The 23,978-nt window shown below is 43.1% G+C and overlaps 1 long non-coding RNA gene across 8 annotated transcripts in view; it reads right to left on the bottom strand.

The window, feature by feature from the left end:
- LOC112543827 (uncharacterized) overlaps positions 1–23,978 on the bottom strand; it is a 153,045-nt gene that overhangs the window by 105,787 nt on the left and 23,280 nt on the right. For 7 of the 8 annotated variants that reach the window (XR_012904672.1, XR_012904669.1, XR_012904673.1 and 4 more), the window contains exon 3: positions 20,828–20,981. This is a non-coding gene — a long non-coding RNA (uncharacterized LOC112543827). Of the gene's footprint in view, positions 1–1,739; positions 4,653–20,827; positions 20,982–23,978 lie in introns of those variants that run through there. The other variant, XR_012904674.1, reaches the window with a different exon arrangement.

The following is a 23,978-nucleotide window of genomic DNA, read 5'->3' as shown; positions in this document are numbered from 1 at the left end:
AGCCGAGCTTTTTCTTAGGTTTGCCTGCACAACCTCCTGATCTTTGCCAATTTCTCTTACATGCTAGTGGTTTACAAGCTGCACCTGCCACAGTGAGTCAGCAGGATTTACTCTCCCGCTTTCTTCAAGGTTGTAACTCAGGACACCAGCATGGGTCAACATAAGAGCACTCAATCTCTATTCAAGGTCATAGATCCTGCCAGCCTATTAGAGACATTTAGGGCCAAATGCCCTTGCCTACAGCTACACAACCCTAGTAAACTTGGCCGCGTAACCAGAACTTGGCACTGAGGTAAGAGTTACAATTACTTCTTATTTCCAATCCCCCTGCTCTTTTTTCAATGCATCAAGACACTAGAGTAACATACAATATTTATTTTCTTACTGAATCCAATATTTTCAATCCTAAAGCCAAGCACCTAAATTATAGCAAGCTGATTTTCTGAGGTGCTGAGCACCCACAGCTCCTGTGTCAATATAAAGTTAAGCACTTCAGTGTGAAAACGTTGTCCTGATTTTTTACATCAAGTAGGAGGCATGTGTCCCTTGACCTGATAGTGTCTTAGAGAAGCACTGCCTCCAAGAGCAGAGGCAGAAATGTAGAATAGTGACAGGGTTAAGATTTGGAAGAGAAAATGTTAATAAATCCTAGGTTTGGGATACACCCTGGAACGAACATATTAGTTTCTCTTTGCAATTTGATTCCCATGACTCCAGTATGTTTGGGTCAGAGGCTGTCTTTGAAGTCAGCCTCTTACCATGCTGTTGATTAAGATATATTCGATTTGCAGGGTCTCTATGATGAAATGCCTCTATAAATATGACATTACATGGCATCTTTAAACAGATTGCAGATTGTCTTTCTTGGCTTAGATTTGCCTGTATTTAGATGCACAGAAAAAGTATGAGGTACCTGCTGTGTTTATGGCCAAGTGGCTTTATGAGTTTTGTAGCATTTTCTGAACAGATACCATCTGAAAAGGTCATGTCATATGCTCAGATGTGGCAACTCTTCCCAGAGGGTTATTGTTTACATGTTAGAAAAATTATTTCGAAATACTCCCTCTCTCTCCAGTGCTAAGTGTTGCAATACACAAGCACTTAACTTTTTTTCTACACTGACGTCACAGAAACAATGTTTATTCTAGTCAAAATGGTAATAAAAAAACCCAACATTGGAAAGCATGGAAATAATCAAGAGAGAGTAGGATCTTGCTGTCACTTCCATTTGTATGGGATCTCTGATTTAAGGGCTCCCTAACTCTTCAAGCAGTTATCTCTTTAAATAGTTATTAGCAGTGGCAAATAATTTGTAATGACTACAGTAATTTATTTGATAATGTTCACAAATTGTCCATGCCATCAACAGATTGTGACTTACTCCAATTTTATTATTTGAAATTATGTCACATGATTTCAGCAAATACATGCTTTGGGGGGGGGGGGGAAGCAACTGTATGTGAAATTCAAGCTACACACACATAGGTCATATGGTATGTTTACATCCCCTTTACTAGACTGGAATAATTGAGATTCAAATTTCTGGTGTGAATAATTGCAAAAACAAATTTGAAATTAATATTCTGTGAATACTATGCAATTGGCACTTAAGATTATTTGTTTCAATTAATACCTTTAAAAAACTTTACCTGCTTGCATATTCATGGAAATCAAATATAATCTGAATAAAATAAAATAAAATAAAATATTCACTGAAAATGTCAGCCTTATTTCCCTGCTGGTGTCCAGGCCTTATAAAAGGTTTATGAGTATGCCCTCACTAATCAGTAGGAGTTGGACACAGATTTTTAAAGGCCATTTTGTCCTTAAATATGTAAACAGATAACCATGGGAGTTAACCACTTAGGGGCATTTGAAAATCCTGGTATGTGCCTATATATGACGTGGAACCTCTTCCATTTGTCTAACTCTAGAAAGGGGTCAGCACAACAATGCTGCTCTAGTATGAACAACTCACTGTTTCCCAGACAGCTGTAGAATCTTTTATGAAGCGAAGAAGTAAAATGAGCAACAACAAAGAGGCTACTTTGTATCTAGAGAGTTCAGGGAGAGAAGACCATCGCAATACCTGGTTTCCTGGTATTCTGCTTTCAGCAGTTTAAAAGGTTTGGAATAATGAGATGTGCCAGTGCTATTTCATAGTAAATACACATGCACTAAGGTTACAAGGTCAAGCACTTAAAAAAAAACAGGAAATGTCGAAATTAAGGCTGCCCATGCCATCTTAATTTGGCCCTCTTGTGCATATGCATTATGAAACAGTGTTTAATTACATGATACATATGTGTTTCCCTGGGCACAGAAAGGATAGCGCTCACTAAAATTAACAGCTATTCAGTATTAACAACAAGGAAAAATGTGACCCTCCAAGCCTTATTTATTGCACACTATTCAAGCCCTGCTCTGAATATAGAATTATTAATATCCTCATAGCCTTTTTCTCTGGCACTCCTCACAATGGCATCCAAATTCTTCACAAACATTCTTGAATTTATTTTCACAAAAGCCCTGTATAAAGAGGGAATGTATTATCTACATTTTACAGACAAGGAACTCATATTCAGATATCTACTGATTTGGGTGCTAAGTTAGGAAAAAGCCTAGGATGTGATTTAGCATTACATAGCACTTTATATGTTCAAAGCACAGCTCCCATTGACTACAGTTGTGCCAGTGAGTGCTCCACATTTCTGTAAATGAGACCACATGTTTCACGTTGGGTACCCAGAAAATGATGGATATACAATTTGTGACCTTCCCACAGGGTGAAAAGCTCAGTGTAAGTGACTAGCCCAGCATCACACAAGAACTCTGGGGCAGAGGGAGAGATAGAATCCAATTCTCCAGGGCAGCATTCTCTTCCTGCAAGCCTCTGCCTCATTCACTACACACTTTCCCATTTTTGTGACAAATGGGACAGCCTCCCTCACTATCCAACCCTGATACCACCACAGAGCAAGCCCATAATGTAAACCTCAATTTTTGAGGAATAAGGGATCTTACTAAAGAGGGGTTTTTTCCGACAAATGGACCCGTCTACACAGGGCTTTTTATCCCTTCTGCAGAAAGAATCAGAAGAAGATATATGCAACTGTGAGCACAATTTGCATATCCTCCAGGAATTTTCCTCCAAGGTAGACTGGCTGAAGCCCTGGAGGTTGTTCACCTTCCTCTGTAGCATGGGGCAAGGATCACTTGCTGGAGGATTCTCTGCATCTTGGAATCTTTAAACCATCATTTGAGGACTTCAGTATCTGAGTTATAGGTGAGAGAATTATTCCAGGAGTGGATAGGTGAGATTCTGTGGCCTGCATTGTGCAGGGGGTCAGGCTAGATGATCATAATGGTGCCTTCTGACCTTATAGTCTATGAGTCTATATCCTCTTCTATAAAAGAACGGCAGTGTAGCCGTAGCCTAGGTGATACAGAGAGCTAGCTGCCTCAGCCCCACTCCCTTCCAACTGAGGCTCTGCCCCTTCTTAGAGTGTGGAGCCAGCCACTACACCCACCCAGGGCCCTGCACAGGCTCCCCTGCTCCTTGCTCAGCCACTTTCACAGTCCCAGTCCTCTCTTCCCCAGCCTCCAATGCCAGTTTCCCCTACTCCCCATCCCAGGTTCCTTGTCCAGATCTCCTCCCCCTCTATACACCATTCAACTTTTGTTCCCTCCACATCTGAATCAGACAGCTTCCTCTTCCACTCTGTCTGGCACAGCAGGAAGTCATTGAGAGCAGAGGAGACATTTCCCTGTTGTCAGTTCTGGTGCCCAGAGCCTGCAGCAGCTCAGAAAGTTCTGCTCACCCCTAGACAGAAAGCATGCCCAATACATATGGAATTGTATGGAAATTAGCTGCTCAAAACTTGTACCGAGCATTTGCAAATTGTCTTTTAGTTTGAAAAGCCTATCATTTGACAAATTTGGGCAATTTTCCCACACATAGCAAAACGCTCATCCCTGCCACAAAGGCCCTGCACCAGATTTCAAGTCTCTGAGCCAAAGCACAGGGGAATTAGAGATTTTCAACAAAAGTGTCACCAGAATCTTTTAATGTTGGCAAAACATTTTTTCTTTAGCCTCTTTCTGAAAAATGGTTGAACCATTTCATATTACATTTTCTTGGCAAATACAGTCTCAAGCAAATATCTAGCAGGAATATCTGGGAAACATTTAAAGTCTGGAAAGTCTATAAGCAACTGAAAATATGGTATAATAATAAGAAGTTCTGGGCAACCTTAATAATAGTCAATGCTAAAAACCCTTTCAATGATGAATCCAGATTCTTTTCCACTCCGCTGCCTGGTTTATTTAATTGAGGCATTTCAAGGTAAGATCAAAGGTGAGAACAGTATCAGCTATATGGCAAAGCACCAAGCCTAGCCAGTCTGAAAACTGGTTGTATTTTCTGTTAAAAATCTATTTTATCATAGTCTGATAATCCTTTGGAAATGCTTATCTTCAAGTCAGTTACATATTAAAGATCACCTTCTGGCATACTTGTATCAATGAAATGGTGACACAGCATTCAGATGAGCCTCTGATAAGGATGTGCAGATTTTGACTGTGTGTTTATCAACTGAGTGATTGTTCATGTAGAGATAGTTCACACAGGGAGCAAGATGCTCAAATGACATCTGAAACAAAAACATTGGTAACAAAAACATGGAGAGGGAGATAAAGAATAGCTATGGTGGATTTAGCACTTTGCTAGAAATATGAAAGGCAACAAACCCAATTCTCCTCACACTTATTTCCATGCAACATATTGCTCATTTAATTGCTGCGGAGTTATCCTAATTTAAATGAGATCCCCACAATCAGACCCACTGTGTTTCTTTATAAGGTAACTAGGTATACTAATTTTAAAGTGACCTGTCAACCTGAAGTCTTATTGATTTTTAAAAACTATTTAAAATTAGTTTTGAAGGGGCCAGCTTCTCTGGAGTCCTCCCCTAACAATTTTTGAAATGTGAGGATCTTTCATGCAAGACTGATTTGTAAAAGAGGGAAACTAACAGACTATACAAGGAAACAAGTCAAATTAACTATACTCTAGGTCCTACATAAATAAATTGGAAATAAAACCAAACACCAAATATTTTTTCCTAATTTCTTCTAGTCGTAACAAATGTAGCTATTCCTTGAAACAAACAGTAGTAAACTGTTTTCAGAGAGAAGTGTGATTTCTAAATTGAAAGGATCCCTTTAAATTATCACATTTTTAAAGTGATAATCTGTTCTCAAAGGCTCTGGTCTTCTCCTGAAGAGTCATTAGGAAGCTACAGTCTCCTCTGTGTTGTACCAATGCAAAACCATAAGCTTCAGTGGGGTTGCACTAGGATAAGAGAAGAATTTAATCTGGGCCTTTTAACTAGTCCTTGATGCTCTCTGAGTTAGTAAGAACATATACTGAGGTTTTGAACTTCTGGTAAAGAGTTGGCTTTTCCTTACACTATAGGGTTTTATTAACAATTACAAATCATGGCACTTTTAGTGCTAGTCTTGCATGATCTTGTCTTTTCACTCTCCCATGCAGAGACAGGATAAAGAAGAAAATCAGATACCAGCATGGCACAAAGGATACTGATCTTTTTCAGGCCCGGAGAGTGCTTCAAGAGTGTTCTCTAAACAGCTTGTGCCCCTATCATGCATTGTTTACTATCTACTCTTTGGGTGGTGTCTTGATTTTGTTTTCATGTGATATTTAAGTGAGCAGAGCTTTCCATTCTCCCTGTTTCTCAGCACGTGTGAGTTTTTGCAAGTTGCCCCATTTGTGCAGCATTAGAGAAAGCTCTGGGGGAGGAGGAGATTAGAAAGAGATTTTGGCAATGAGGGCAAAAAACAACCCAAAAAAATCAGAGTTCAAAATAAATCCATTTAACATCCTGTTCTTTTCCAAGCTTACCTTGTCATGTGCTCTATTTGCTAAAGATACTTGGCTCATACAGGAATTTTAAGCACGATTGCTTAAAGGGCCTTAATTTAGCCTCCTTTGCAAATTAACTAAGGATAGGACTATTTGCCAGGGCAAATGGGGGGGTTGAAGCTGTCTATTTTATTTGTGGCTATAATCAAGGAAGCCTGTACATGTAATTATTTGCAGTTGTAAATGAAGACATGTAAAACTGTTCCTTAATTATTGGAGAGTGCAAATATTACAGGAGCAAAAGCAAGATTTTTTTTTATTTCTAATTATTAACAACAATAAGCTTACAGGAACTAGTCTTCCTACTATGTCAAACTTCAGTGCAGCCCTCCCAAAAGTATCCATGAAAACTAATCCCATCCAATGTAATTAACTAGGCATTGTAGGAACGCCATATTTGTAACTTGCTACTCATTTTAAGGTTTGTTTTTAACTCTCTTGGAGGGCGGGGGCGAGTGGGAATCATGCCTGCCTGAAACTTCTTCTAAGGGATCTCAAGTCAGAAGAGAGTTTTTTTTAAAGTTTCAGGTTAATTGGAAGAGACAGTTTTGAGCTATAAAACTTTGATAGACAAATCAGAAGATTATAAATGCCCTGGGCTAAATAGGTTTAGTTTTAGAACCATAGTGTAGAGGTAAAAAAAAGAGTGGATAATCTAACCTAATCTCCATATTCCCCAGAGCAGAAGTGGGAAAAAACAGTTTATCCACATTTACCCTTGACTACAATACTGTTTTAGAAAGCTTAAAATCCCGTAGACAACAGTGCTTGTAAATTCTATAGGCCAGATAGCTCAGTGTCAAGATTTACAAAGTTAGGACTTGAAAATTATGTTCATAAATCCATATTCAGGACACAACTACACTATGAGATAAGGTCATAAGGTCGAATTTATTAAGGCTCATTTCTTACCACCCAATTTTGTAAAGTCAAAGGTCCATGTCCCAACTGTAAGCAAAAATGCAAAAAAGCTAGAGGTAGCATGTTGATTTTGAATGCAATGCACTGTGGGTAGCTATTACTACCCTGCACCACTTTGTCTTCTGGGTTATGCTCTCAGTACACATTGGGACCAAAACTGTGCAGCAGGTGGTTCTGGGTTCATGTCGTCAGCGGTCCATAATTCATCTACTCCCTCCCTGCTTTCTTAAGATCAATGGGAAACAGTCTCTTCACACCCCTTTTGGCCTTTGTTACCTGTGTAGACACCACAGCACCATGACCACGGACCCCCTCATGGATCCGGTTGTGCATCAAAGGATTTTGACAATGTTTACCTTGGTGCTCCTAATGGTGGAGTATGTCCAGAGCATATGCATGGCACTCCAGCGAGAGGATGAATCTCAGGAGGCTATAGAGACACTGTTCATTCAAGCCCTTGAGATGAGCAAACTGGAAATGCTGCTAGCATTCAATCCTCTGGAAACAGTGGAACACAGGTTCTGGTACCGTCAGACAAGCACAGACTGGTGGGACTGGGACACTCAGCAGTGGCTGCAAAACTTACAAATATGAAAGCTCACTTTTATGGAACTTGTTTGTGGTGATGCTCTACTCCAGTGTTTCTTAAACCTTTTAAGACCAAGGAACGCCAAACAATTTTGTTGAGAGGAAGAAAAAAAGGAAACTTGCCCCTTTTAAGGACAGCCATTTGAATTCTGTTCTTTCTGCGTATGGTGACCATATTTTCTGAACCAAAATTAGGGACACACCCCCTGATCTTTGCTTATTATGCCCCTGACTCTTGGGGTCAAGATGGACACATGACCAAAAATCAAAGTAACCCCCTCTAAGAACTTTTCCCATCATCCTCCTACCTGTAGGGGACTAAGTTGGCCCCCACTGAACCCTCTCTCTTCTGGTGCTGGTCTCTCCCCTGCAGATGTCTGCCCTTCTACTTCACCCCCAGAATTCGTTGACACCTGCACCTTCCCTCACCCCTGCACCCTCCTGGTGCTTCCTCCTTCCCTCATTGCCCCTGCCTCCTTGCCCTCTTTCTCCCTGATGCCCATCCCCTCACCACCCTCTGCTCCAGTGCTCTCACACATGACTTGCTCCATCCCCGCCTTCTTCATTCCCACCCCTCCTTTCAACCCTTTTCCCAGCACCTCCCTCTTCCCTTGCTTCCTCTTGCCCCCAATGCCCTTCCCCTCTCCTCTCCCAGCATCACCCTGTGCCCTCCACCCTCCCACCTCCCCATCCCCACTGACACCTGCCCTTTTTCTCATTGTCTCCACTTGGCTCCCTGGCATTTGTCTCTCCTCCACCCTGTCCTTTGATGCCTTCCCCTTTCTTCTCCAGCCCTGGCCCCCTCCCCTAAGCACAAGCCCCTTCCTGTCCCACCCTCCTTCCCCCTAGTTCTCGCCGAGAACCTCCCCCACCTTTTGCCTTCCAGTTTGTGGGGCCGGAGTCTGTGGTCAGACCCCAGAAGTCCCCGCAGCCCTGGCTCCAGTTGCTTCCAAGGCAGGACTGCTTGCTGGGTCTGGAGCTAGTGCTGCATTCCAGTCCCCACACCAGCTTTGGCTCCCATTAGGAGGAATGTGGCATGTGCTGTATGGGAGCTTAGGGCTCTGGACACTGCGTGACACCAGCAGTGGCCCTGGCTGCCTGCACAAAGCACCAAGGGAGCCGCTTACGTGCTGGGTGGAGGTGGGGAGTTGCTGCTGCGCCGCGCTAGCTCTGGGTGTCTTTAAATCCGGGACTGTCCCGGAAAAAAAGGGACATACGGTCACCATATCTCTGTGGCACACCTCCCACTGCCTTGCGGCACACTGGTGTGCTGTGGAACACAGTTTAAGAAACGCTGCTCTATACTGTCTATTTGCCTCCTTTGTCTTTTGGAAGGACTGCCTCAGCTCCTTATTTTCATTTGGCACTTCTGGGCATCCCTGCTGTATTCTTTCTCCACCATAGACTTTGCAATCTTCACATAGATATTTGCATTTCATTTGCTCGCTCAGAGCTCCACAAGAACAGATTCTTCTCCCCATGCCTCGATGAGATACAAGATCTCCTTCACACTCCAGGCTGGTGCTCGTCTGTGCCACTGGGAATTGGAGCTCATGGGACTTGAACTCATGGTTAGATGAGATGCTCAGGTGTGCTGCATGCTCTGAGGTGTGTTCACCACACTGTCCACACAAGAAATGAAACAAAGTTTTCTGAGGCTTTTCCTGTTCACCTGGAGAGCAATAGAGTCGCAAGTCCTAGCCAGAGCAGTCACAGTGCAACACTGTGGGATGCCTCCCAGAGGCCAAGAATGTCGATTTTCATAACGCTGTGCATTCACTACTGTAAATACAACCCTGCAAGGTTGAATTTAGCATTTCTCCTCACATAAAACAGAAGTGCTGAAACTGACGTTAGCAGCCCTTAAAGTCAATGGAAAAGGCTTGTTTAGAAAATTGACCTTATTTTGCAACTAAATTTGACCTAAACTTCTGGGCTACGTCTAGACTGGCCCCTTCTCCGGAAGAGGCATGCAAAGCAGGCAAGTCAGAATAGGGAAATCCGTGGGGGATTTAAATATCCCCCGCGGGATTTAAATAAACATGGCCGCCGCTTTTTTTCCAGCTTGGGGAAAAGCCGGAAAAGAGCGTCTAGACTGGCGCGATCCTCCGGAATAAAGCCCTTTTCCGGAGGATCTCTTATTCCTACTTGCAAGAGATCCTCCGGAAAAGGGCTTTATTCCGGAGGATCGCGCCAGTCTAGACGTTCTTTTCCGGCTTTTCCCCAAGCCGGAAAAAAAGTGGCGGCCATGTTTATTTAAATCCCGCGGGGGATATTTAAATCCCCCGCGGATTTCCCTATTCTGACTTGCCTGCTTTGCATGCCTCTTCCCGAGAAGGGGCCAGTCTAGGCGTAGCCCTAGTGTAGACCAGGCATCACGCAACTAAAGTAGTACCTTGATTTTTCAGAAGTACTAAGCACTCAGTAGTTCCTGGTGCCTTTACTGGCTCTGAGAATAGCATACAATCTGTCTTAATAAAATTCCAAATAATGCCAGCATTGGTTGCCACTGTTCCTGTACCCATAGGTCTATTTCAATATATATATAGGCTATGCCAACAACACTAGCAAGTTTCCCTGTACCCAGATCCAAACATCCCAAGGACCCACTGACAACAATGAGTACAAATGACAATGTATATGTTAGAGTCAAAAGACAAACTGCTAGGTACTAGAGAGCCTGAAGAGGAGAATTTGAACTTCCTGCCTCAAATAACACGTTGCTTATTAGACTATGAAACAAAGCTATCCATGTAGTTTAATCAAAGAAATATTTAAGATATGTAACCATCATTATAATTTATGATGACAATAAAGGAGAGCTTTATTAAAGGAGAATAATGTAGTTTAAAAAAATATCAGGAAAGTCAAAATTAAGGTTCCACAGACCACCTTTGGTATCATTGTCAAAGGTTTGGTATCATTGTCAAAGGTTGTCAAACACCTTTGGTATCATTGACCTGTCTACACGTGCATTCCTGAGACACCCTAAATCTCAGATCATAATTCTACAATTCTCAGCATGAGCCATACGAGGGCTACATATAAGAAAGCCAATTCTAAAAAGAGATTAGTGCTCTCATCTTCCTCTGCTTTCCACATACAGATTAAAAACTTGCCCATCCCCCAACCCACTGTGGTCAAGGAACATTAACATATTCACTTATTTCTCTCACATTTACATACCACTCACAAACACCAGCTTCCTCCAGCCACCATCACAATATATGCCATGACCCCCAGCAGATCTATTCATCTTCTCTCTGTTGACAACTTGAGACATACCTTTCAGCCTCTCACATTTGACATTTTCATATGGATCTGAGACCCTATCACCCACAGTCACCCAAACAGTCAACCTGTTGGAATTTGGGAATGAGGGGTCAAATTCAAGCCCCAGATTCAAACCTATCCTTCAGTGTGTGTTCTGGATTGGATCCAAAACTGGAAGGGGTTTATTTTCCACATGTACATTAGCTGGTGACAAAAAAAAAAAAAAAAAAAAAAAAGCATAAGAGCAGCTATTCTTAAAATATTTAAATACAAAATGATAGAAAAAAATTCCCAAGATTCACTTTTGGTCCAAAATATCATAACCTTACCATGCAATTAGTCTTGTTTCAGCTTTTAACCTCAATACCAAACCCTGTCTGACCTCAACCTCTTTGGGATCAGAACAAGAAAATGCTTTCTTCACCTAGCTCCAATTATAGCTTGGCTCCAGGTATGTTTGAGCTTAATTCTAGCCTAGAGTTAACCACCATAACACGGCTCATTGTAAAGAAGCTCACTTGTTACTTATCCAAGATAGAAGTCATAACTGAGGCATGTCTGTCTCTGGAGGAGAGGAGACTTTGCCCAGATGCAGCTGCTGTCAGTAAAGCTAAAGATCTTAAACTAACACTAAGACCTAATGATGGCTGTAGGGTACGGAAGTGAGCACCGGAAAGGTTCTGAATAAGGCTTAATAAAGACTAGAAAGAGATTCTGACAGGTTCTAATTAAGTCAGAAACTTTCATAAAACTGTCAATTATATGACCCAAATACAGAAAAAGTCACATTTATTTCCTAATATGCTTTCTTCAAGGTCATATTCATATCCCCTGTCACAGAGATGAACTTTTATACTATTAGGACTTTAAGGGCTAGAGACAGTGCTTAAGGTTTGATTCACCATTAAGTCCAAGGACAGCTCAGGCGATGCAAACAAAGGATGCTGCAGCCAGTTGGCTGAAGCTCCCTAGTTCAGGGACACATGACCGTAGAGGGAAAAAAAGCTGCATGGGATCTTCCATAATGTATGCCACTAACATAAGGTCCCTTGTACCTTGCATTAGTGTTGAGTCAGACCTAGCAAAGCTCCACTAGACTATACGCTCTCCCGTCCCCTCCCTGACCAGGCCCTGTCCCAGCATACCAACTTCATGGGGGGTGGGGAGCAGCTGATGCAGGTGGCAACCAAATTGCCACCAATACCTGCTCAGCAGCTTAGTGTAGTCTTCACGAGCTGTAATTCTTCACTGGTCTTCTCTAGCTATTCCTAACCATTTTGCACCCCACATGCAAAGCACAGTGGCTTGAGAAGACCAGAAAATGTGTTTATATCAGTCACAGTAACCCTGTTCAAGAGTTATAACTGGTACTGCCACTTTCTCTCCTGCCATGGCAGCACAAGCCTTAAGAGAGTATTACTCACCTTGTGTAGTATCGGAGGTTCTTCAAGATAATTGTCCCTGCAGGTGCTCCACTTTAGGTGTTTGGGTGCCACGGCGCACCCACTCAGAAATTTTTGGTAGCCGTACCCTCCGGTAGGCTGCGTATGCAGAGCAGACAGCACGCATGGTGCTGCTACTAGACATGTACAGCCAATCGCCCCCTCCGTTCCTTCTCCAAGAATAAATTAACTATGTCCGAAGCAGAGGGGAGGAAGGGCAGGTGGTGGAGCACCCACAGAGACAACCATCTCCAAGAACCTCCATTACTGAACAAGGTGAGTAACCCTCTGTCATGACCATGAGGGTTAGCCAGCAGCCTGGGGACTAAGGGGTTAACTATGTCCCTTACCTAAGCCAGGTAGAGTCAGCCAATAGGAATGTAGGCAAGAATTTCCAACTGGGACAAAGGAATTTTTGGGTTTTTTCCTTCTTTGTCCCTGGGCAACTTCTCTCCAGCTACTGAGGGGGACAGACACTATGTCTCCCTCCAAGAAAAGACTCTTCACTATCTGTAAGTAGGTAAAGCTTAGATAATTCCATTAGGTTTTATTGTTTTATGGTTTGGGAATGGGAATCTGGTGTCTGTGCATTTAAAAATGGGTTTTCCTCTACTTTGTAACTAAGTTTTGGCCCATGGTGGAATCTCCCCCATGAATATATTAATTTGTGACTTTTCCATCTAGTCATTATGCTTGCAACAGGAATACTGTGGTGATAACAAAAGTTCTTTCTCTTTTCATTAACGTTGTATTGGTTAATTTGTGTGTCCTGGTTTTACTTTTGGGGCTGAGATTTCCCCAGAAGTCTCTCCCTGGTTTCTTTATTATTACTTGGGTGGTGGCCGTGAATTTTTAATCCCCAAAATCTAGGGTTTTAAGATTTTGGGGAGAAGCTTTACACTAAAGCCTGGAAATATAAAGTTTTGGGGTACTTTTGCAGGCTCCCACTTTCTGCATTTATCATGCCAGAGTGGGGAAGAATCCCTGACACCCTCTCTTCTTCTTTGAGGAGTGTACCTGTGAGTGCTCCACCTTAGGTGACTACAGAGCAGTACCCATGATTGGAGGTGAGTGCTTTGGCTATTCAGTATCCTGGACAGCAGCCAGAAGAGTGTCCAAAATGAGTACCCTGGAGAGGTATCGAGGGCATAATGTCTGGTGAACATGAGGACAGAGGACCACATAGTGGATCTGAAGATGTCTGTAAGAGATATATTGTTGAAGTGGGCCATAGAAGCCACCATGGCCCTTGTAGAGTGTGCACATATTTGTAATGGAGGGTCTTGGTTGAAGATGAAATAGGCCAACTGGATGCAGTCCACTATCCATCTAGGCAGCCTCTGGGTGGAAACTGGCAAGCCCAGGGATTTGTCTGTAGTGGATATGAACAGTCTAGGTGTTTTGCAGATTTGTCTCATCCTGTCCAGGTAAAAGGCGATTGCTCTACATTCATCTAGTGTGTGCCATGTAGCCTCTTTCATATCAACATGAGGCTTTGGGAAGAGACAGGTAGCATTATAGGTTCATGCAGTGAAACAAAGTGGTTACCTTCGGTACAAACTTCGGATGAGGGCGAATGGAATACAGTGAAGGGGGGTATGCCATAAGTGCACCAATTTCACTCACCCTCCTGGCCAAGGTGATGGCCACCAATAAAGCCACCTTCATGGAAAGGAAAGGTGCATGAAGCACCATGTGCATGTGATCTTATTTTGTTGAATACTCGATGGAGGAGGGGGATTGGAGGAAATGCATATGGGAGAGATGCATTCCGGGGTACTGTGAACACGTCTCCCAGGGAGTGTAAGCCAATGCCCATATGGGATCAAGAATGTGGACACTTCTTGTCGGTACTGGTTGCAAACAAGTCCACCCATAGTGACTGAATTTCTGTTGCAGAATCTTGGGGTCCATTTCTGATTTGTGATTGGAGTTGAAATTCCTGCTGAGGCTGTCTGCCATTAGATTGTCTGTGCCCGGTAGATAAGGGGCTAGTATGCAAATGTTGTGTTCAATGCACCATGTCCACAGGCCTCTGGATTAATAGATACATGAAAATAGGTGTTCAGGAGGTTGAGAGTCAATAACCAGTCCCCCTTGTTAAAGACAGGAATTATAGTAGATAGGGTGACCATCTTGAACCACTGAGGTTGTATATGGCGGTTGAGCCTTCCGAGATTGAGAATCAGTCTCCATCCCCTTAATTTCTTTGTTGTGAGGAAGAAATGGGAATAAAACCCTTTGTTCCTGTAGCAATGAGGTACGGGTTCTATGGCGCTCAGGCAAAGCAAATGGTCTATCTCTTGGAGTAAAATGCTCTGGTGAGATGGGTCCCTGAAGAGGGAAAGGGAAGATGGATGCGAGAAGGGGGTAGAAGAGAAGGGGATACAGTATCCACCCTTTATAATGTTGAGTACCCACTTGTTGGTCGTGGTGGAAGACCAATGATGGTAGAAAGGTACTAGATGCTGGCGAAATAACTGATGGGGCTGAGGTTGCCTTAAGCTAAGAGATGTTGTCAGACTCTTAAAACTGTTTGTCTCAAAGTTAAGGGCAGGTCAGGGGTTTGCTTCCATTGGGTTTGCCGTTGCCTCTTTGTATTGTCAAAATGCTTCTGAGCTTGAGTAAAATGCGAAGTCTTGTATCGCTGTGGAAAATATCTTCCCTGTTTGCATTTTGGCACAGGGACGTGGATACTGAGTGTCTTTAATATGGCCCGTGAGTCCTTGAGGGAGTGGAACAATGCATTGGTGATGTCTGCAAACAGTTTGGCCCCCTGGAAGGGAAGGTCTTCAACCATGGCCTATACCTCATGGGGAAAACCGGAGAGGTGAAGCCATGATGACCTTCTCATCACAACAGCCGTCGCAATGAACCGGGATGAAGTTTTTGAGGCATCTAACACAGCCTGTAATGCTGTGAGAGAAATCAGTGTGCCCTCATTTATACTGGCCATAAACTATTCTTTTTTGTCATCAGGAAGACTGTCAAAGTGTGATAGTTGCTCAAAAATAGGAAGTGTACATTTTGCGAGCAGTACAGTGTAATTAGATATGCAGAGCTGTAAAGATGCAGAGAAAAGGAAGTTACTCACCTTGTGCAGTAACGATGGTTCTTCGAGGTGTGTTCCCCCATAGGTGGTCCACTGTAAGTGTCAGGCTCGTCCCAGCGCCACAGGTCGAAGATTCATTAGCCGTGGTTTAGCCGGACAGCAGTGGCACATGCCCTTCATGCCATTTCTGAGGCTGCGCGCAGTCCAGCTCCTGCCAGTTCCTCCTAACTGGGTACATCTGAAATACATAAGAGAAGACTCCGAACGGGGAGGAGGGCAGGTCGTGGTGCACCCATTTGGACACACACCTCGAAGAACCATCGTTACTGCACAAGGTGAGTAACTTCCTTTTCTTCTTCGGGCAGTGTCCCTGTGGGTGCTCCACTATAGGTGAGTACCGAGCTGTCGTCTGGCCTACAGAAGAGGGATTGGAGTCAGGAGCTCTGCACTGTGGAAAGCACTGCCGATGCTAGCACCGAGTCCCAGACAGTGGCATCAATTGCGTAGTGTTTTGCAAATGTCACGTCCCAAGACCAGGTTGCCGCTCTTCGAATATCTTGTAGCGACATGACTCAGTAGAAGGCTGTGGTTGCAGCTGTCGCTCTGGTGGAATGTGCATGTATCAAGGCAGGTACTGTTTTATGGCACAGCGAGTAGCAGTATGCTATGCATTTCACAATTAGTTTACAAATATGTTGCAATGATAACAGCCGATCCTTGGATCACTCATCCGTGCATAGGCATTGTGATTGTTGGAAGGGTCGTGTTCTCTCTAGGTAAAACACTAAGGCCCTCCGAACATCTAGCATATGAAGTCAAGCCTCATAAGGTGAGGCATGCAGTTTAGGATAACAGGTAGCAAGTATTATTGGTTCGTTAATATGAAATTCCGAGTTCACTTTCGGAAGGAAATTCGGATGTGGCTGTAATATCTCTCCAGTATTAGTAAAGAGCGTGTAAGGCAGGTCAGCCAAAAGAGCTGTGAGTTCACCAATCCTTCGCGCTGCGGTGATGGCTAGAAGGAAGATAATTTTCATGGTAACTACGGGAAAGTCACAGGTGGCTATCGGCTCAAAGGGTGGACATGTAAGAGTGTCCAAGACTAATTGAAGATCCCAGGGTGCTGGGGGACTTCTCTGCATAGGATAAAGATTTGTGAGTCCCTTAAAAAATCTTTTGGTCATGGGATGGGCAAATACTGAGTATCCTTCTATTGGTTGTCTGAAGGTGGAAATTGCCGATAGGTGGACCCTTATGGATGGTATGGCAAGACTGGAGCATTGAAGGTGTAGTGCATAGTCCAAAATACGATGGATTGGAAGTGTCATAGTGTCACAGCTGTTGTCGTTGCACCAAGAGTAGAATCGCCACCACTTAAGGTAAGTCTTTCACGTGGAGTCGCGTCTATTGTGCAACAAGACATGCTTGATGCCTTGAGAGCAGATGATCTCTGTCTGATGGAACCAGCTAGGAGCCAGGCTGTAAGATGTAGTCAGTCGATTTGAGGGTGTATCATGGTTTTCCCACGTTGTATCAGGAGGTCTGGGCTCTCCAGTAAATGATATGGTGGTCTCAGGGACATTTGTATTAGAAGCGGGAGCCATGTTTGTCTGGGCCAGTACGGAGCTATGAGTATGACCGTGGCCACAATCAAACAGGGCACCCATCCAGCACAACAATAAACAGCCAGTTTAACAGTATAGTCGAGGGACTACAGACTAACACATCAATCAGAAACCCGGGAGCTATTTCACCATTGCTTACGGCCCTTACAACAAAGGGTTTGCCATCACCACTGACCGCTGGGTCGGGAGTTGATAACCTCAGGTTACACTATACCCCATCTCTCTCCACCACCCACCTCTCCCGCGCCCCCATCCCTTTTCAGGGACCCATCTCAAGACTCCTCATGCAGGAGGCTCTTCGTCTTCTCAATATTGGCACAGTAGAGAGAGTGCCAGAACAATTCCATGGCAGGGGATTTTACGCCCGATATTTCCTCACCGAGAACAAATCAGGAGGATGGAAACCCATCCTGGATCTCCGTCGCCTCAATCGACATCTCAGAAAACACAGATTCAAGATGGTGACACTAGCTTCTATTATGCCAGCCCTGAATGTGGGAGATTGGTTTACGTACCTCAATTTACAAGATACATATTTTCATGTCACAATACATCCTGCACACAGACATTTCCTCAGGTTCACCATAGAGAACCATCATTTTCAATACAAAGTCCTCCCATTCCGCCTTTTGTCCGCCCTCAGAGTTTTCTCCAAAACTCTGTCCGTAGTGTCAGCCTATCTTCATCACGAGGGCATTAGGATATTTCCATATCTGGACGACTGCCTAATCAAAGCACCTACATACCATCAAGCGCTACAACCCAATCACATTACAAGAGACTTATTTACAGCCCTAGGTCTCATAATGAACATTCAAAAATCCTCACTCATTCCGCAAATGTCCCTCAAGTTCATTGGAGCATGGTTAGATTCCACAACAGCGAGGGCTTATCTTCCAATGGCCAGATTGAGAGCTGCCGCACCCAAACACCTAAGGGTGAGTACCCATAGGGACTCTCCTTTAGGAGGAGCTTACAGTTCTTACAACCTTTCCTTTATTTGACATTATTGGATTTAAATGACAGCTAAAGAGAGGCATAGGAGGGGGAGGTTGAGGCAAGAGGCAGAAGCTCTTCAGGCTTCTTTAAAAAAATGTCTTTTTGTTTACATGGTAATAAACTTGAGACAGTACTCCATCCATTCTTACAGTTCCTCTGGGTGCATCAGCTTGTTGTCACCATAGCAACCATCTAGCTGCAAATATAGTGCCATATAATTTATTTTGTGATTGGGGATCTGCCCCCAACGAATCTGGCAGAAAGAGAGACAACGACTACACAGCTGCTCAGCTCAACCACCACTCTTGGTAATATCAGGCTGTTAAGCCCAGCAACTGTGAAACCCAATAGCATAGCAACAGTGACCACAACCTAATGCAACATGATTGCTGGAGTCAGTGGAGCCTGACCTCTGCCATATAACACCAATATTAACCCTCTGTGGCCCTAACCTATTTTATATGAAAGGGGATAAACTGGAAACAAAGGTAATTCTCTTTCCAGCTCTCTTGAGTACCCAGGGGCTGTGGAGTATCATTTAGAGTGGGAAGGCATGCATGGGAAGGGGGTCCAGACCTGCCTCCTCCCCGGAGATGGGAGGAGCCAGGGGAAGGATGGAGACCAAGCTTGTACTACATTCACACTGCTGCAACTCCTGTCTGAGGGGGTGGGCCCAGCTCCCCTCTAAGGCCCACAGACTCTTGCACCAGCATGCAAGTGGGGCCCACCCTGCCTCAGTATTGCCCTACCCCCTTCTGGACCTGGCACCAGCAGATTGCATGCCCGGAGCTGGGTTGTGGTGAACCAAAATGTAGGCAAGTCATGGCCCAAGGTACTGCACCCACTCACTGGTCTGTGTGCATGTATCACATTGTCAAGCTATGGAGTCAGAAGCAATCAGTATTTGGCAAAAATGGAGCAAATAAAGGCTCCTGAATCTCCTGATTGGGAAGAGAATTTGGCAGAGAACTGTTGAAGGTAGCTGCAATTAGAATTAGGTGACATTTTTTGGTTGAAACTTTTCTCAGAGGAACATGCAATTCAGTGATTCTGAAAAATTTCATCTTTGTTTATAGGGAGCTCCTGTCAAACGAGTGGTGCAGCATAGGAGAAAGTAGGAAGGTGTTTATCTGAAAATTTAACAACTGAGCAGTGGAGGCTGAAATCATGAGTCCAATAAAGGTGCATTAATACCTCAAATGTAAGTGAAAAACTGTAAGTGGAGTATGGATAAAACCCTGAAGGACCTTGCAAGTGAATACAAGTCATTTATTGTTAATGGAACAGAAAAAAGAGAGTGCCAGTGAAGGGTTAAAAAAAAAAAGAGGTGATGTGTTCAAAGCAATGGGTGAGGGAAATTATATTTGTAGCAGCATTCTAAATGGCTATAAGTGGGGCAAGTTTGCATTTTTCTCAGCCAGAGAGAAGCATGGTGCAGTAATTGAGATATGAGATGATATAAGCCTGGAAGAGAGAGTTTTAGTAATGTATAAGAAAGGCTATATCTTAAATATATCATGCAGAAAGAATCAGCAAAAGATGTAGTATATGCCTATGCTTCACGCTGGAGGTGTAATTTCCCACTCAAGACAACATACTCATGCAATCTCTGATTGAGCAATCATACTAAAAATAGTGTACCAATGACAGCATAAGTGGTGGGGACACCTTGTGCCATTGTAGCTACACTCTATTTTTAGCATGTTAGGTCAATAAGAGCTAGCATAGGCATATCTCCTCCACACTTGATCTTAGCCTTGAATAGGCTGAGAAGCGATACCTCTATCTTGAAGTGTGATACCTTAAACACAGCCTGACTGCAAGGACCTAGAGACAGGTTCAAGTTGAAGATGACACATGCATTATGGGTTTGCGTGACAGACACACAGGATGATGGTGTTACCAGTGCTTAATCTGTGCCAACACTTGCCCCAGCACCTCTCGGCTTAACAGTTCATAGCCTTGGCACCTCCAGGCTTGTAAAAAAGTTGCTTGAGCTCCAGTATCTATTTCATTACAAATTAAGCACTGGATGTTGCCCACAGTGATCAAGAAACAAGGTAGTGAGGAAAGCTTGGAGCGAGGGAGATCTGAGGAAATTAGGAGTTCTCTTTTAGCTATGTTGAGATGTCAGAGAGGGAGGCAGAGATTTTAGTTAGTCTAAGGTTGATGCAGATTTATTTCAATTAACCATAAAAATATTACTTCTGTTTAGTGGACTGCATATCACATTATGTTTAAATTAACCTCTTAAAAGAGAGCTGAGTTGCTATGTAGTTGTGCTGATGTAATGCCAACAGGCAGACTCGAACCTGAGAGCTCTGGAACCTAGTACATGAGCCTCTACAGCCTGAGCTAAAAGCCAGCAGCCTATCAGCTAATGCTGTAGAGCAAATTCATTCACCTTCTCTCTCTGTAAGTGGTTTGACTGTCATTACCTGAGACAGAGAATCATACCCACTGGTTGTATGGGTTACATTGATCCGTAGTAATCTTATGTCCCAGAGTTCCAATGGAATGCTGACAACAGACTATTACCTCATTCTGCTGCAACAGGTTAAAACGACTATTCTAGCTCTTCTGATGCTTGTACACCTTCCATGAGTGCTTCAATATTGATAGCCTAAGAAAGGACAAAGCTATCCCTAGGGAACCCTCCTTAAAAAGTTGCACCATATTAGGACGAATACTCAAATAGCTTCCCCATAGCCACAGCTGCTATGTTCTGCAAAGCCCTTCTCAGTCACTGGTGGAGTGAGGCACATTTTCAATGCCCAATTTTAGAAAAGAAACTTAAGTGTGATGTGGGGAAAATAAATAAAAAACCTCAGATGCTTAGTTAGAACAGATACAACTAAAGAAAATCCATTAACCCATCTCTGTGAAACTAGGTTACAGTTTGTTCTTTAAAACATTTAATGGTTTAGCTTTTGATACTAAAGTTTAAACAGTGACAATACTAATGCTTGTGATTAAATCAAACCTTTTGGTAGTTGGGCTTTTCCTGTGAGGGGGTGGGAGGGTTTCTCTTTCTCTTTCCATATATTAATGTGGCTCCTGAACCAAAGTGGGCTGAAGAAGTTCAACTGCAGTTCACAGAAGAGAACATTCTGTACTCTGCACAACAGGCAGGACTGCTGTAAAACAAGATCAACAACATGATCTCAGCAGCAGCACTACAATAGAGACACTTTCAATACTCAAACCATCCAAAGGATTTCTCAATTCAAATTTTTTTAAATGGCACACACAAGGATATATGAAGACTGTCAGTGAATTAACTGACTTTCTGCCATAGAACTAAACAGTTACATTTCTACACCACTCTCCTCCCCCTCCTTACGCACTCCCAACAAATTTGGGAAGATTTTTCTCCCCAGAATTTGATCATAGCTGAAGCATTTCCAAGGAAACAACTCCTCCTCCCCCAAATTCCCTCATGTGCACGCTGCTCAGGTTTGACTGAAGTAGTTCGATATTTTCTGCCAGTGGCACCTGAATGCTAGGTTTTTCAGCCAGATCCTTTGCTGATATAATCCCTGCAGGACTCCACAGGGTAAAAATGAACAGATTCCACCCAGCTTGTGCCTTATACTGAAGCCAAAGTGTTGCCACTTTAAAGGGGAAAAGGCTCCATTTGCTGTTCTTTGTAAGCCTTTTCTAGGTGATAAACAGTATGACTTCATCTCCCAACCTGTTCACTGTTTAAGATGGTCAATAACAGAATCACTGAAATTTGGCAGGCTTTTCTAAGAGGCTTCTGAAATGCAGGAGTAAAGGGAAGCATAGATTTAAGGGGATGTTTTTATCTATGTATTCAGATCTGACCCATACCTGTAAATCAATGATTCATTATTTCATAAGTCAGTGGGTTTAGCTGCACTTTAAATATAAAAATGTGCAGCTTTGAAATAGCTGTTCCATCGTTTCCTCTTTCAGATCCAACACAAAGAGCCAATGGAAAGTTTAAAGTCCACACACATTCCACACTAATAAGAATGTTAAGATCTATTCCTGTATAGTAACCCCTCCCCAAACAATCTCAACACTTGACAAGGTGTCACTCTGGATTCCCACCATCACTGTAAACAAAATCACACTGTTGGTGAACAGGTGGCTGTTAGAGTAAGAGACAGGAAGCAAAATGTCCTGTAGTGGTAGGCCCCCCCAAAAAATTGTGAATCGGACAGTAAATTATGTTGTCCAACAAAGGAACAGCTTTGAACACAGAGCTGTTGTCTATGCAGGACATGAATACAAGGTTTAATCTTGTGGCTTATGATAGCATCAGAATTTCTCTAGCTGGCATTACAGCCCCATCACTCATCCTCAGGGCTAGTTCAGGAAAATATTGCCAAGGTCATTGATGACATAGGTCACATCACAGGGATCCCCAGCCCAGCAAGTACAAGTTGTGTGATGGGGTTATTGTTCATACACCAGTGCTGTTCTGGGGAGCACATGCTCTGAATCTGACTAAAAAGTTGTCAGGCAATAAACTGAGCCACTTGTGGCATCAGGATCTCTCCACTTTTGTCCTTGTCATGGCTGAGGTAAACAAAAGTTTGGACAGGGGGCTGGACTCGATTTCCTGAGGTCTCTTCCAACCCTAGGAGTCTATGGTTTTATGATTCTATGAGGAGAAAGGGGGAACCTGCAATGTAACAGGAAATCATTATTCCACTAACACACACACCCTGTTCTGGACACATTTTTTTCTACCCCCTGTCCATGAGACTGAACCCTTTATCAATTTGGCATAGGCATTAGAAGCAGGTTATAGAGCAAAATAAATACATAAATGAATGTCACACAACAAATCACGGGCCTGAGAGCCAAGGGATCCAACTGAATAACTAACTGAACTGACCCTGACCTGCTTGTTTTCTGTGCGTTACTTATTGTGCTGTTTTTACAGCAATAGGGCTGTAAGCTGAAAACAAACAGGATCACAACAGGATAAGATAGAACATTAAGGAGCACTGAAAGTTTGCTATAGCATGGTACAGAGGTACAGAGCCCTTGGTGCAAATTCCTGCCACTTCCATATATTCATCATATGTTGCACCTGACATCACTGCCCACTTGAAAGTGTCACCCTTTTTTCTCTATCACTTTATGCAAGTCCACAGGGAAAACGCTAATCATTTTAAGATGGAAAAACATCCTTCCCCACTCATCCACTTTCCTTTCTTCATTTGAATGGATTAAAGTTCATATGCATGTTGCCAATGCATTAGTGCCCAATTATTCATAATTAATCTCTGGGTGTACTATGTTTTTATTTGAGCTTCAAAGGAATTGATCATACAAGGTTTTTTTCCTTCATCTTTACTGTTCACTGGTAATATGCTGCCCCATTTCTACAGAGACTTGTGAAACATATGATTAATTTTTTTTAATATGTAGCTGTTGGTGGGGGGAACCCTGAATACTTTTCCTTAGACTGCGGATTGTCGGTCTTCAGATAAAGTACATTTAAAAGGCAAATATTTACCCTACCTAAATAAAAGGTTCTACGTCCGCTACCTGTGCATGCACAGCAAAGGGAATTTTCCAGAAAGCTATCACTATTCAGGATCTGAGCACAGGCTGATTTAGCATTTGTATAGCTGCGAACATAAGAACGTTGTAAGTCTTCAAAAAACTCACTTCACCTTCCGAGCTGTATCTGAGACAGCTGGGAAAATCATTATCAGTTTTAAATAATGAATTTCTCACAAGAAAACTTTTCAGTTTTCAGCATTCCTAACTATATTTTTTTACTTATATCCAACCTTTCATTAAAAGTTCCCAAGACATTTCACATGCTATACTCCAGAACTGTTTCACTCATAAAATCCTAATGTGAGTTATTTTAAAGGGATGTGAAGTAAGATTCAAGAGAGTTGATTCATGATGCAAGGTTTGCTGGGAGAAAAATGATATTTTTGGAGGAACTCAAAAGAAAAGTGTGAGGTAACCTGATGCACAGAAGGAGAAAGGTTCCTACAGATGTAGGGACAGCATGCAGCCGTTGAAGGGGCTGATGGACAACCCAGTTATTTTACTGCTTCTGATCAGTGATGATTAGCAGCTGAGCTAAAAGGTACTCAAGCAGAGAGGAATGGTCGCCAGAGAGACTGGGGCTACCT

The sequence above is a fragment of the Pelodiscus sinensis genome, chromosome 6, assembly GCF_049634645.1.
Source record: "Pelodiscus sinensis isolate JC-2024 chromosome 6, ASM4963464v1, whole genome shotgun sequence".
Lineage (NCBI taxonomy): Eukaryota > Metazoa > Chordata > Testudines > Trionychidae > Pelodiscus > Pelodiscus sinensis.
The sequence above is the reverse complement of the archived record's forward strand: the minus strand, read 5'-3'. Positions and strand labels throughout refer to the sequence as shown.